General features: G+C 48.1%; 1 pseudogene; it reads left to right on the forward strand.

Annotated features, from left to right (window-relative positions):
* The first annotated feature begins 15,178 nt into the window (after window positions 1–15,178).
* The window catches only part of LOC119350384, a 35,698-nt pseudogene continuing 34,800 nt past the window's right edge, over window positions 15,179–16,076 (forward strand).

Below are 16,076 nucleotides of genomic sequence, written 5' to 3' on the forward strand. Positions count from 1 at the left end.
GAGTGGTGAGCTCGCCTCTCACTCGGGGGCTTAGCTACAGCCCAGTGCTCGCCTAAGTGTTTAAAATCCTACCAAGTGATGAATCTGCTTCTCACTTGGGGGCTTAGCTACAGCCCAGTGCTTGCCTAAGTGTTTAAAATCCTACCAAGTGATGAATCTGCTTCTCACTTGGGGGCTTAGCTGCAGCCCAGTGCTCGCCTAAGTGTTTAAAATCCTATCGAGTGGTGAGTCTGCCTCACACTCGGAGGCTTAGCTGCAGTTCAGCACTCGCCTAAGTACGAAAATCGTTCCGACCCGCAAGGACGACAAGGTGCAGATCGACTAATTACCTTCTCCTCCGGGCTCCGGCACAAATACCACGTGCGCTTTGCAAGGACTACGAGGTCGACTATTACCTTCTCCTTCGAGCTTCGGCACAAATACAATGTGCGCTTCATCCTGAGTCGCAAGGATGCAAGACGACTGGATCTGTACTCCAGCCTGCAAGAGCAAGTCTCAAGCAAGAAAATATATTCCAAACGAAGAACAATGTCATTCGAAGACAAATGCAATCATATTCAACCGCAAAGCTCAGGCATCAAGTTCAGATAACATCCTATGGATCCAGAAGTGCTCAGGCATCAAGCCTGTTAAAGTTTATCGGTTACAAAAACCACTAGGCATTCTGAGGCGAATTTAAGGCATCAAGCATAAAAGTTTTTTACTCCTCCGGTGGAGGACTGGAAGGTGCGACGAACTCGTCCAGGTCGATTCTGTCAGCAATCCGAGTGGCAGCTGCAATGAATGTCTCCATGAAGGATCGGAAGTCATGCTTCTTAGTATTGGCCACCTTGAGGGACGCCAGTTTTTCCTCTCGTGTGTCTTTGCAGTGAACACAGACTAAAGACAGAGCTACGTCAGCACCGCGCCTGGCAGAAGACTTCTTCCACTCTTGCACTCGGCCTGGGACTTCATTCAGTCGAGTCATCAAAGACTCGAGGTCATTCTGAAGCGTCTCCCCTGTCCAGAGTGTCGTGTCGATTCGCGACGCTGCTGCCTTTAGTTGGGCCAGATAATCCACCACGCCAGCAACGCGAGACTCCACTCGAAGCACATTCATGGCAGCTTCATCCTTCATTGGAGAGTTGATAGGATCCAAGCCCGTCTCCACTCGACTGGTCTCTTCCTCAAAGTTTTGACAGAATTCTATAAACACAAGTCAGACATGAACCAGCAGTTCCACGACGAATCAACGGTGACAAGTCAGTCGAGTGAAAGAGGTTACCTTCAAGCATGAGGAATAGCTTCTTGGCGAGCCCTCCCAGATAAGCTTCCAAATCGTTCTTCTTCCCCACCAGTTCACTTGCCTTGTCACTCAGAGCAATCTTGTCATTCTTCAGACGGCTGACTTCCTTGTTGGCCGCGTCGAGAGCAGCTTTCAGGTTGACGTTCTCCTCTTCGAGCTTGTCGACTGAAGCCAGCTTTTCTTCCGCAAGCTTCGTTTTATCAGATGCAGCCTTCTGCACCTCAGCAAGTTCCTGGTCCTTCTTGATCAGAGCCGCCTTCGTTTTCTCTGCAAAATGGCAAGGAGGTTAGAACCAATAACGGGCAGAAAGATAAAAACAATCGTCAAGTCCTCACCAATCGTACCTGTTGCCTCGTCCTTCGCCTTCTGAAAGTTCTCCTGGACAAGTTTTAAGTCGAGGTCGAGCTGTATGTGTTTCTTCTCCAACTCAGTATAACGGGCCACGAGCTCGCAAGATTTCTGCAAAGAAACAGTCGACAGACATTAAAGAGAGGTTACTTCTGAGTGACTAAGAGAAAAACAGTAACCTTTCTAAGACTACAATCGAATCAAAATATTCAACAGTATTCTCGGGGACTACACCCAGTGGGTGCACTCAGCGTGCCCCCACTAGTTCTACTGACTCGATCCGATCAACCGACCAAGAGGAACAAAGAGATTACGGTCTCATCATAGTCTAAAAAAAGAGAGAGAGTTCTTCAGACTACAGCCGACTGCCCGCAGTCCACCATAGTCTCGGGGACTACACCCAGTGGGTGCACTCAGTGTGCCCCCACAGGTCCTAATGTTCCACTCGACATGGTCCGTCCAGACCGAGTGAAGAAATTTCAACTACAAAGACTACAGTCGACTGCCAGCAGTCCACCATAGTCTCGGAGACTACACCCAGTGGGTGCACTCAGGGTGCCCGCACCTATCTACAAACCCAATCGACACGCCTAGTGGGTGTACAGACACAAAGATTTCTGGAAAGAAAATCTTCAGATAACATATCCTAACAGAACAGGCGGTTGTCAACTAACCTGGACATTGCTCTAAAGGGCTGAGCTTGCATCGTAAGCCGCTTGGCTGGCTTCCCGGATCGCCTTCACTTGCTCCATCATAATCCCCGCCTGGCATATAGCCTCCTTAGCAGCGCCCGCCTGGTCCTCTGGGACGTGGTGTGTGGCGAAAAGGGAGGGCGGTTCGGCAGTCGACAACGAAGGCCTGACGCTCGTCAGCGGCACGGCAAAGGTCACAGAATGCCGAGCGGCATCGCCACCCTCTTGAACTGGCACCTCAAGTGCTGACGCAGTCCGAGTGGCCCTGCCAGCCGGGTCCTTTCTGCTCTTCCTCGCCTTCAGAGGCACCTCGTCGTCATCGTCAGGGAGATCAATGACGTGGCGAGGAGCTGCAAGATAAATCTAGAGTTGGAACACAAAGATCCAGTCGACCAAAGTGAAAACTACAAGAGGACGTACCAGGGTTGGAGGTAACAGTGTCTTCCATTTCTTGGTCGCCATCCTTGGCGGAGGTCTCAGAGGTAGCAGCACTGCAGATTTCAGAAATCAGTCGGTTAGTCGATGAGTCGACCGGAAATTCACTTGAGCTGAAAAAAGAAACACAAATCCTGCTGTTACCCAGAGATGGTGGGGATGGCCATTTTCATTTTGGGCAAGGCCTTCGGCGGCTTGGACGACTCTGCCCGCGGATGCTTCGACGCTTTTTCAGTCAGCACCGGAGAGGCCGTCCGAGAGCGCTTTGTCGACGGCACAACGGGCGCGACCGCTTTGCCGCGCTCCCTCGCGGGGTCGTGGGCGAGCTTGGATCGCCTCTCCGTGCGAGGAGGATCGACCTCCACTCCCTCCTCCTCGCTGGAACCGTCTTCATCCTCTTCCCCCTTGTCGTCAGATTTCCACTCCCCCTCCTCGCTTTCGCCTCCACTCGCCTCCCCCTCCTCGGCTTGTTCCTGTGCCCCGTTGGGCATCGAGTACATTTCAGTCGTGACCTAGAAGACAGAAAATAAGACAAGAGTCAGCCGGTTGATTTTAAACAGACGGAATGGAAAGAAAAACAGAATCGCAGTCGAAAATGCAGTGTTGGACCTTGTCAACTTCATATGATTGGTCGAGTGGAACGACCCTCCTGGCTCCTCGTGGGTGGTCCTTGTTCCCCGTAATGCTTCCCATCCACCGCTCCAGCGTGACGCCATCGATCTCCTCTGGGTGGATCCGAGTGGTGTCCTCAGTTCTAGAATACATCCACATAGGATGGTCTCGGAATTGGAGCGGCTGGATGCGCCGCCGGAAGAAGACCTCGAGGAGGTCCATACCGGTCACCCCGTCGCGGATGAGCTGCACGACGCGCTCGACCAACACCTTCACCTGCGCCTTCTCCTCCGGGACCACCTTCAAAGAGGAGGGCTTCCTCACTCGTTCCATGGAAAAGGGAGGGAGCCCGGTCGACTGCCCTGGCATCGGCTGGTCCTTGCAACAAAACCAAGTCGACTGCCACCCTCGGACGGAGTCAGGCAAAACCATGGTCGGAAAAAAACTTTTCCCCCTCAACTGGATCCCAAGGCCCCCGCACATTTGAATCACATGTGTCCTCTCGTCATCCGAATTGGCTTTCTTCACCGTCTGGGAGCGACAGGTGAAGATGTGCTTAAAGAAGCCCCAGTGAGGCCGGCAACCCAAGAAGCACTCGCATAGAGACACGTAGGCGGCGAGATACACTATGGAGTTGGGTGTGAAGTGGTGGAGTTGCGCCCCAAAGAAATTCAGAAACACCTGGAAGAAAGGGTGGGGAGGCAAAGAAAACCCACGGTCGACGTGGGTGGCCAGAAGAACACACTCACCCTCCTGAGGCTGCGGCTCTGACTCTCTCCCCGGGAGCCGCCCCGATCCATGGGGGATCAGCCCTCTGTCGGCCAGGTCGTCGAGATCCGCCTGAGTGATTGTCGAGCGGATCCAGTCGCCCTGGATCCAGCCCGGCGGGAAGCCGGTCCTCGATGAGGAGCCGCTCCGACTGGTTCCCCTCCCCTTTGCCTTCGTCGTCGCTTTCTTCGCCCGCTCCAGAGCCGTCGTCTTCTCCTTGACCATCGTCATCGGCGAGGCACGCGCGAGGCAGCGGCGTTGAGGCAGAAGCTAGCGCGGCGGAGAAATCTGGAGAAGAGGAAGGAATGAGGGCGCACTGTTGAAAAACCCCCGTCCGGTGCTTTATATAAGGCTGCTTCCGAGTGGCTGACATATGGGCCCGTACGATCCTGTCAAATCCTGCAACAGTCACGCGTGTGATACGTGGCGAAAAAGGTGGCGCAGAGATCGAGGTGTCCCTGCCTTATCCTGTCTGATTGCTGCGGCCTCGCCCCGTCCCGCACGCTTCCCAAAATTCGAATCCCGCAGAATCCGCAAGTTGCAGAACGACTCGTCAGACAGAAGGTCCCCTCCGTTCTGACACTCGGAGCTCCCCAAGCAAAAAACTTCACTCGACAGATATAAAGAATGGATCAAGGCGACTGAAAAAGAAGTTGATGTCATCACCTAATGATTCGTTGATCCAAGACAAGACATACTCATAGCACGGGAGATGGGTCAGAAGGATTCTCAACTCCTTCCCCACTCAAACCTCGATCCATTCGGGGGCTAATGATGAAGCTATGTACCTAGGGTAGGGTCATGGACCTGTCTAAGCTACCCTACCCAAGGACATCTCTAGAAGAAACTACCTGTCAGTCGACTTTAAGGTAATCCACTCGACGGACTCGAGGACACTCGACCATGAAGCTAATCACTCGACCATGAAGCTAACCACTCGAAGGCCAGGAGATCTAAAGTCACACTGCGTGTAACGGTCTGTCATAAGTAGCCTTTATGGTCTTCATCACACTTTATGAGGGCGTTACCAGTAACCCCCTGACTTAATGTACTTTAAACCCTGCATAACTGAGGGCCGGAGGGGTCTGGCGAACTCTATATAAGCCACCCCCTCCTCAGTGTAAAGGGTTCGCACCCCTGTAACCCACACGCATATAATCCAGTCGACCGCCTCCGGGCTCCGAGACGTAGGGCTGTTACTTCTTCCGAGAAGGGCCTGAACTCGTAAAACTCTTGCGTGTACAACTACTCCATTGCTAGGATCTTGCCTCTCTCTTAGTACCCCCCCTACACTACTGTCAGACTTAGAACCACGACAGCCGCCGCCACTCCTCTTGTCTCGTCTTCCTCGGGATCCTCCCAGTCCCCTTCTCACCCAACCAGCGCTCGAAGCCTCCCCTTGATCCACCCGAACCAGCCATCGATCCAACCCATCCACCACCTCTCGTGCCTCCCCGACCTCGGTTCCCCTTCGATCACCAGCGCCATGGGGGCCTCCCTGCCTCCCCTGCCTCCTGGACAAGTCTGGCCGCCCGTAGCACCATCGGAGATCCCTCCGCCGGTGAGCATCACCACCAGATGAGCCTCGCGCCCATCTCTTCTCTTCTCCCTCCTTCCATTCTTCCCTATATCTCTCTCTCAACTGTGTGTCCTTCGCACAGGAGCCATGGTTGCCGCCCTTCTGCAGCACCTCGTCCCCAGGATCTCCCTTCTCCGCCCAACCTTGCCCAAATCCGGCCTTCTCCACGCCCGTCGTCACCGGGAACCGACAGGAGACCGCCCCTGCTCGTGTCATCTCCACCTAGCGCCGCTTCTCTGCTACGCCCTGCTTCCTCGCGCTCTGTTGCCGTCCCGTCATCCAAGCCTTCTCTGGTCGCTGCTATGGATGCCGACATCCGAGCTCCTGAAGCCGATGTCGTCTAGGGTCCCGACGACCTCGCCGTCTTTGCCTCCTCCGCCGCGCCGGCGAGCACGACGTCGGAGCACCGCAGGTCGCTGTGCCTCTGCCCATCCTCCTCCTCTCGTTCCTTCCCGTCGGTTTCTTTCATCTAATTTCTCTCATGACCAGGGAGCCACCACCGCATCGCCGGATCCCGTTCCTGCCGCCTGGATCCATCCGTCCACCACCACCGGCTACCTCGAGGAGCGTCGTCGCCCTGCTGCCATGTCTTGCCGCTGCCGCTGCAAGTCCCTCAGCTGCGTCGCCCGCCTGCGTCCTCCTCTGCTTCGAGCAGCGTCCTGCATCAAGCGAGCGCTCATTCTCGAGCATTAACCGCGCCCCTGCTTTGTCCACGTGCCTGGGCCTCCTTTGCTTCGGCCCAGCCGCTCCCCTGCGACGCGCAAGGCTAGTGCCTCACCACCGAGCCGGCCCATGAGGCCTGGTGAGCTTCAGATACAGCGCCCTCGCCCTGTGCACTGTTGGGCTAGCTAGTTTTAGTCCATAGTGTTTTTCCACTGCTGCGAATTTGCTAAATATCATGTGCATGCATAATTACAGAAAAATGCCATCATATTAAAGTGTTAATAAGTAATTATCCATGCATCCAAATTAAACATGTCATATATGTAAAATGATTAGAATTGCATCTAGTTTCACAATATGCTGCTTTCATCCATGTTTAAAAATGTTTAAACTTGCTGGTTCTTTAATTTTGCATAAATGTCATGTTAAAATGATTTATTTCATAACTAAATAACCGTAGCTCCAAATTTAATAAACTTTATATGTAAATGGGGTGGAAAAATGCCTAGTTTAACATGATGCACTTACTTTTGCTGTTTAACAACTCTAAAATATGTTTTAGGGAAGAACAGTACCAAATTCGAATATTACTTGTGGGGAATTTCCGAAATTGTTGTTTGTTGTTCCGGCCTCATTTAAACTTGCCTAGATAGGTAGTTTTCTTATGCTTCACCCCATGCCATGTTTAACAACATGTAATATTGTTGTGTTCCTAAATGAGAGAGAACTAAATAATTGATGTGGTGTTTCATCAATCTGCAACTCGTGGCATGTTGAGCTCCACTTAACTTGTAGTATTATTTGTTGGACTTTGCCATGCCATGCCTCATTAAACCGGACATGCATCATACTTGTTTGTGCATCATGACATGGTTACGTGATGGTTGTTTACCATGTTGTTTGCTTCTTTCCGGTATTGCTTCTTCTTGATAGTTCCGGTAATGTTGCGATTGTGAGGATTCGTTCGACTACGCCCGTTCGTCTTCTTCATGGACTTGTTCTTCTTCCTTGCGGGATTTCAGGCAAGATGACCATCACCTTGGATCTCATTACTATCATTTCTATGCTAGATTGCTTCGTTCTATCGCTTTGCTGCGCTACCTATCTCTTGCTCGTCAAGCCTCCCAGTTTGCCATGTCAGCCTCTAACCTTTTTCACCCTTCCTAGCAAACCATTGCTTGGCTATGTTACCGCTTTTGCTCAGCCCCTCTTATAGCGTTGTTAGTTGCAGGTGAAGTTGAAGATTGCTCAATGATGGACAGGATTATGTTGGGATATCACAATATCTCTTATTTAATTAATGCATCTATATACTTGGTAAAGGGTGGAAGGCTCGGCCTTATGCCTGGTGTTTTGTTCCACTCTTGCCGCCCTAGTTTCCGTCATACCGGTGTTATGTTCCTTGATTTTGCGTTCCTTACACGGTTGGGTGATTTATGGGATCCCCTTGACAGTTCGCTTTGAAGAAAACTCCTCCAGCAAGGTCCAACCTTGGTTTTACCATTTGCCTCACCACCACCTATACCCTTCCCTTGGGTCGGCCAACCCGAGGATCATCTTTATTTTAGGCCCCCCGGGCCAGTGCTTCTCTAAGTGCTGGTCCGAACCGAGGCGGCTTTGCTGGACTTGTTTTACCATTGTCGAAATGTCTTGTAAACCGGGATTCCGAGACTGATCTGGTCTTCCTGGGAGAAGGAATATCCTTCGTTGACCGCGAGAGCTTGTGATGGGATAAGTTGGGACACCCCTGCAGGGTATAAACTTTCGAGAGCCGTGCCCGCGGTTATGTGGCAGATGGGAATTTGTTAACGTCCGGTTGTTGAGAACTTTGACAGCAGATTCGAATTAAACCGCATCAACCACGTGTGTAGCCGTGATGGTCTCTTTTCGGCTGAGTCCGGGAAGTGAACACGGTTTTGGGTTATGTTTGACGTAAGTAGGAGTTCAAGATCACCTCTTGATCATTGCTAGCTTCATGACCGTTCCGTTTGTTCTCTTCTCGCTCTTATTTGCGTATGTTAGCCACCATATCATGCTTAGTCGCTGCTGCAACCTCACCACTTTACCCCTTCCTTACCCATTAAGCTTTGCTAGTCTTGATACCCATGGTAATGGGATTGCTGAGTCCTCGTTGCTCACGTATTACTACAACAACAGTTGCAGGTACAGGTTATGCGATGATCTTGACGCGAGAGCGATGTTTTCTTGTTTTGGAGTTCTGCTTCTGCTTCTTCTTCAATCAGGGGATAGGTTCCAGGTCGGCAGCCTGGGCTAGCAGAATGGATGTCGTTTGAGTTTCTGTTTGTGTTTCATCCATAGTCGGATGTTGCTCTTATGTAATATGTTGTTGTATTCGTGTGGCATTCTATGCCTTTTGTATGTATCCCAATCTATTATGTAATGTTGATGTAATGATATCCACTTTGCAAAAGCGTTTCAATATGCGGTTCTATCCTTGGTGGGACCTTTGAGTCTCTTTAGGATACTATCGCATATTGGGCATGACAATAACACATAGTAGGTGACTATTGACTTGCATGATAGGATCAAGAACTCAAATATATTCATGAAAAACATAATAGATTCAGATCTGAAATCATGGCACTCGGGCCCTAGTGACAAGCATTAAGCATGGAAAATTCATAGCAACATCAATCTTAGAACATAATGGATACTAGGGATCAAACCCTAATAAAACAAACTCGATTACATGGTAAATCTCATCCAACCCATCACCGTCCAGCAAGTCTACGATGGGATTACTCACGCACGGCGGTGAGCATCATGAAATTGGTGATGGAGGATGGTTGATTATGACGATGGCGACAGATTTCCCTCACCGGAGCCCCGAACGGACTCCAGATCAGCCCTCCCGAGGAAGATTAGGGCTTGGCGGCGGTTCCGTATCATAAAACGCGATGAATCCTTCTCTCTGATTTTTTCTCCCCGATAGTGAATATATGGAGTTGGAGTTGAGGTCGGTGGAGGTCCAGGGGGCCCACGAGGCAGGTGGGCGCGCCCCAGGGGGGCTGCACCCTCATGGACTAGGTGTGGGCCCCCTTACGCTGATTCTTTTGCCAATATTTTTTATTAATTCCAAAACGTGTCTCCGTAGATTTTTCAGGTCATTCCAAGAACTTTTATTTCTGCACAAAAATAACACCATGGCAATTCTGCTAAAAACAGCGTCAGTCCGGGTTAGTTCCATTCAAAACATGCAATTTAGAGTCGAAAACAAGGGCAAAAGTGTTTGGAAAAGTAGATACGTTGGAGATGTATCAATCACCGCCTCCCGAAGATGTAAAATACAACACTTCGTAATGCAAATTTGTATCACGAGATACATCTGATTTTAAACTGCGGCCGGCCATGAAACCACCAACCTCCCTTTCATTTCATTTCCCCACCTGCCCATGACCCCTGTCCCCCCTTCCCCGCCGCCGCCGCCACGGCCGAAGCTGACGACCCCGCCGCCTTCTCTATTGCCGCCGCCGCGGTGAACTCGCCCTCCGCGACCGCGTCCATGCCAGCGGCCCCCGCCCGCCGGCCCGGATTCTCGCTGCCCCGGCTGGTCTCCACCGTGCCGGCGGTTCCTACGAAGGCGACGAAGGCACAAGGTGGAGGCAAATGGCTGGCGAATCGCGATCGCAACCCGGCCGAAAGTGTGGCTTGGTTGGTCAAAATCTCGAAGGCAACCACGGCAGCTCGGGCCGATGATTTGCAGCCACGGACAGCGGCTTCCTCCAGCAGCCAAGGAGCCATTCCTCGACCTCTACCGCCACCACCGCCGGCCATGGAGGAAGATGTGGCCACACCGACGGCCATCGCCTCCAACATATTTGATGATATGTCGCAAAGGTAAAAAAAACTTTTGTGCTCTCGATTGTTGTTTCAAACTAAAGGTGATGTTGAATGTTTGTACGTCCAATTGTAGTCTTAATGATGAAGCTTTCATGCATGCGATAAATGTGGCAAATGATGATTATGTGTCACGAGAATATGAAACCCATATGGTGATGACAATCTTCACATGGACGATGAGGGCTTTGTTGCGAAGGGAAGAAGTGAAAATTATACCAATGTGAAGGATGTGTTGATAGAGGGATTTGAAACTATGATGATGATGATGCACTTTTGTTAGGGATTTGAAATTATGATGATGATGCACTTTAATTTGAAATTTTAAGTGATATTTCAATGCAAAACCGCGGCTGCACAATGGCTGAACAGCAGTCGCGCGGCCGGCAGCCGGTTTTACATCTTCGTTTCGGACCGTGTGTTGGAGTTGCTCTTTTACATCTCCGTTTTGAACCATCTGTTGGAGTTGAGCCTTTTTCGGAGATGTAAAACGCACTTTTTAGTGCTCCAAATTTTTACATCACCTGTTTGGAGCACCAAAATATACATCATCTATTGGAGATGCTCTAAAGGTACATTTGGACGCAATAGGATCCAAGATGTGATCAAACCCTGTGCCAAAAGAAAAGGATGGGCACGAAGGTTTTTTATTTGCACCTACAACTACTCCAATAAAATACTCCTAAAACAAAATATAAAGTATGGTTCAATATTTGAGTTCAAACCGGGTCAATAAATACATAGAGGACCAAATTCAATTTCAATCCAATGTTGTAGTTATCGAATGGATCAATTTCCTTCACCCCTCTATAAATCTCTATTGTATGAAATTGAAGAAAAATACCTAGCAGCACTAGACGAACGGGGGTGGAGGGTGGAACCGCGGCATCGGAATAGCGGTGACAGGGCCCGGCCTACGCAGCATCGCCCGGTGACAGCAACACAGTGGCCAGTGGGCAAAACAGCGCCTTGGTGAGGGTGGGCTCGCTGCTCGCGTGAAGTAGCTTGCGGGCAGGGGTGGGAGTAACTAACGGAGCACTTCTTCAGGAGTCCCCGCGAGGGTCACCTGGGATGGGCTGAGAGCGCCACTTGGCGCGCTCTAAGTGGCCGCCACGTGTCGTGCTCCCTCCAATTTTTTTATTATTATTTTTCCGCACACATTTTCGGTCTTTTAGATGGTTTTTCGGGTTTCTTTGGTTTTCCATCGGTTTTCTTAGCTCTTGGATAAACAAAAAAACAATTTGCTCGAAAAAACCCAGCATTTTTTGCTTTCGCGAGAGGTACGACTGTGCCTCTCGAAAACAGAAAAAATGTATTTTTTTCGCAAGAGGTACGGATTCGCTTCCGCAAGAGGCACGACCATGCCTCTTGGAATGAAAAAAAATACATTTTCCATTTTTTTTCTTTTCGGAGAGGCATGGATTTGCTTTCGTGAACAAAAAATGTGTTTTTTTTCTTCTGCGGGAAGCACAGAAAAAAAAAAATGTTTTTACCCTTCCACGAGCGGCGTGGATTTGCTTCTGCGAGAGGCACGGTCATGTCTCTCAGAAACGAAAAAAACGCATTTCTTTTTTCCCTTTCGCGAGAGGCACAGACTTACTACTTGTGGAGGCACGGATTTGCTTCTGCGAGAGGTAAAGTCGTGCCTCTTTCGGAAAAAATAAACTGTGCTCCCAATCTATTTTAAAAAAGGTCAAAACCTATCAATATAGGATCTAATTTTAAATATCTCGACGTGAGGAAATCAAGTGAAAACGGTTTGAAATTTGGACATGCAATTTAAGAGATAAAACATTTTAAATATACGGATCTACGAAAAAAAGGAAAATCCTCCCACGTTGCGACAAATGCAATACGTCACTTGTCACAATCTGAAAAGATTGAACTAACCTTTGCAAAGAGCTTAATACCATGTGACACATGTGATAAGCAATCCAAATTATTAAAAAGAGTGGTATTTAATTAGCGATTTTAGGGTGTGGCGGGAGGCACAGACTTACTACTTGTGGAGGCACGGATTTGCTTCTGCGAGAGGTAAAGTCGTGCCTCTTTCGGAAAAAATAAACTGTGCTCCCAATCTATTTTAAAAAAGGTCAAAACCTATCAATATAGGATCTAATTTTAAATATCTCGACGTGAGGAAATCAAGTGAAAACGGTTTGAAATTTGGACATGCAATTTAAGAGATAAAACATTTTAAATATACGGATCTACGAAAAAAAGGAAAATCCTCCCACGTTGCGACAAATGCAATACGTCACTTGTCACAATCTGAAAAGATTGAACTAACCTTTGCAAAGAGCTTAATACCATGTGACACATGTGATAAGCAATCCAAATTATTAAAAAGAGTGGTATTTAATTAGCGATTTTAGGGTGTGGCGGGAGGCAGGACGGTGATGGGGCGGCTTCCTCTGGGTGCGTGCGTCGGTCTGCAGGGCGTAGTGCAAAGCTCGTAGCCACTGGGCTACACTGAAGCTCATGTTAAAGTATCTGGGGGGCGTCGTACTTGTGCATCCTATTTTTCTTTTCTTTCTCTATTTTCTGCTATGTTATTTGTTTTTTCCTCCCTTTTTTCATTTTTTCATTTTTTTTGTTCTTTTTCTTTTCTTCTCCATTTGTTTTCATTGTTTTTTGTATTTTCTTCCTCTCCGGTTTTTTCATTATTTTCTTTGTTCCTCCCATTTTTTGTTTGCTTTTCCTTTTGGGGGTTTTCTTTTTTTCTTCTCCATTCTTTCTTTCTCTTTTGTTTTTTATTGTTTTTGTTTTTGTTTCTCTCTACATTTTTGTACATGTTAAAAACATTTTTTAATACACGTTCAACATTGTTCGAACACTTGTTCAACATTTTCAAATACTTGCTCACCATTTTTAGTACTTATTCAACATTTTTTCAAATAGTTGTTCAACATTTTTCATATACTCGTTCAATATTTTTTAATACTTGTTCAACATTTTTCAAATACTCGTTCAACATTTTTAATATGTATTCAACATTTTTTATACTTCTTCAACATTTTTAAAATACTTGTTCAACATTTTTAATACTTAATTGCATTTTTTCTATGTTTGTTAACCGACATTATTCGAGGAAAAAGCATGTGAAAACCGAGTAAAAAGACACAGAAAAAACATGTTGAACTAGACGAGTAAAAATGAAGGAAAAGAAAGAAAAAAAATTAAAACAGGAAAAGAAAGTAAACATGGTAAAACCCAGCTCATTTTTCCTTCTACTAGGTCGTGCTCTCCATAATTTACAACAAGTTGAGTGTGTTGTTGAGAGCTCCTGTACGGCACCTTCTGCGCCTTGGAAAAAAGTTCATCAATTTTGAAAAAAAGTTCACCAAAAATTGAAGAAAGTTCATTGATTTTGAACAGGAGTTCACAGTTTTAGGAAAATTTCACGTATTTGAAATAATGTTCATCAATTTTAAAAAAAGTTCACAAAAGTTCAAAAAAAGTTCACAAGTCCGAAAAAAGGTCATCAATTTTAAAAAAAAATCATGGACTTTGAAAAAAGTCACGAATTGAATAAAGGAAAAGGAAAAGGAAAGCGAAAAAAGGAAAAAGGAAATAAAATAAAAAAACAGAAAAACCGAAATAAAAGAGAAAAGAAAAGAAAGTAGAAATAGAAGAAAAGGGAGAAGTCATCACGAAAGGGTGTTGTGATCGGGTGGTTAGTGGAGTTTGACGAGACTAAGAGGTCCCTGGTTTGACTCATCACGCATGCGTTTTTGCACATTTCGCAGTTTTAACCGAAAAAAGAGATAAAACGGGCCGGCCCAGCTCGGAGTAGGGGTGTGCGCTGGTTTGCGATTAACACAGTAACAGGCGCAGCGGGCGCCGAATAGGAACCAGCAGACTGCTTGAGCCGATTGGAAGGCATTGGAGTGCATGGGCTATGCTAGACTCATTACCAGGCTGAACTCCAGGCCGATGCAGAAATCTATATAGTTTTTTTAGACAAATCTATATAGTTTTCTACAGAGTTAGGGTTCGTCTTGATGTGAGAAACCCTCTCAAGAAAGTAATATCTCTGATCCGTGGAGGAGAGAGGGTGATCTTCGCGGTAAAGTACGAGCGGCTGCCTGACTGATGCCAAGTCTGTGGCATGATGAGCCACGAGTTCAAGGAGCACGGGGACGGAATCCACCCCCCATCAGCTGACTTTCAAAAACTTGAGAGCGCTGGCAACCACTGCCTGGGGCACTCGTCGGCGTAGCAGGAACCAAAAATCACATGCCCAAGGGGGTCCGTCTGGTGCAAGTTCAAAGGAGGGACCTGAGGACCTAGAGGAGCAGCATGCTTCTGATATGGAGCTTTCTGATGGCAACCGGAAGCGATCTTCGCAGCAGGTTGTTGAACCCACTAGCCAGCTGGGATCTACGGGGCTGGAACTGGTTTTGGCAGCTAAAGCTAGCGGTGAAGCAACCCCAATGAGCCCTCCACCGAAGCAAGACCCTAAGAGGACCAAGACCAACCAACAGTTTGAGAAGCAAGGCATGGCAGGCCTGGAGAAAAACACAGCAGCAGGAAAGATCAGTGAAGCAAAATCGGCGGCCTCCTTCGAGGAGGACCGCTGAGCACAATGAGTCTGTTGTGTTGGAACTGTCGCGGGATAGACAACGCCCCGACAGTTCAAGAGCTACGCGAACTCACGATAAAGTTTGCCCCTAGAGTACTTTGCTTAGTGGAAACCCAGATTAGTGGGGTTAGAGCTGAAAACTTAAAGAGTACTCTAGGTTTTGATAACTCTTTTTCTGTTGACTCCTCTGGTAGGAGCGGAGGTTTAGTGATGTACTGGAATAATGAAATAAAGATGGAGAATTTGGGTTACTCGCAGTATCATATTGATATGAAAGTTTCTGATCTTGGTGGTGACCCATGGAGGTTATCATGCTTTTATGGCGAAGCTCAAACACATCTACGACAGAGAACATGGGACACAATGAAGAATCTAGCAGTGCTCCAAAACCTGCCATGGGCATGTATAGGAGATTTAACGAGGTTCTTCGCCACGACGAGCATGATGGCATAGGCATGAGAAGCCAAACACAAATGCAGGGCTTCCGGGATGCGGTGGATGTATGTGGCCTGATTGACTTAGGGTTTCAAGGCCGTAAGTGGACCTTCGAAAAGAAGGTGGCAGGTGGATCTTTTACTAGGGTCAGGCTGGATAGAGCTTTCGGTTCGATCGAGTGGTGTTCACAATTCCCGCTGGCTGCCGTGGAGCATCTCACCGCGGCAACATCTGACCACTCGCCGATCCTGCTGCATCTCACTCCAACTGTTGGAAGAAGGACCGAGGCAAGGTTTAAATACGAATGCATGTGGGACACCCATCCAGGTTTGATCCCGGCTGTCCAGAATGCATGGGAGGCGAATGGCCCCAATCTGATGGTTGCGGAAGTGCGAGCTAACCTAGCGGCGTTATCACATAATCTGGGCGAATGGAGCAAGACATCTTTTGGCAGTGTAAAAGGAGAAATCAGACGGCTTAAGAGAGAGTTGGACAAACTCAGAAATGACCCACACAGGATGGGACCGACTCATGCTGAGATCAAGGTTAATGACAGGTTGATCGAGCTCTATCTTCGGGAAGAACTCATGTGGCGCCAAAGATCCCGCGTTCAGTGGTTGTCTCAGGGCGACTGCAACACACACTTTTTTCATCTGAGAGCGTCTATGAGGAGGCGGAAAAACTTAATCAAATCATTGCAAAAACAAGATGGGCAAGTTACAGAGGACCTCACGGAGATGCAGACTCTAGCACTAGGATAGTACAAAAATTTATATTGCTCAGAGGGGGTTCACGGCATGGAAGAGGTACTTCAAC

The sequence above is a fragment of the Triticum dicoccoides genome, chromosome 1B (assembly GCF_002162155.2).
Source record: "Triticum dicoccoides isolate Atlit2015 ecotype Zavitan chromosome 1B, WEW_v2.0, whole genome shotgun sequence".
NCBI classification, from domain to species: domain Eukaryota; kingdom Viridiplantae; phylum Streptophyta; class Magnoliopsida; order Poales; family Poaceae; genus Triticum; species Triticum dicoccoides.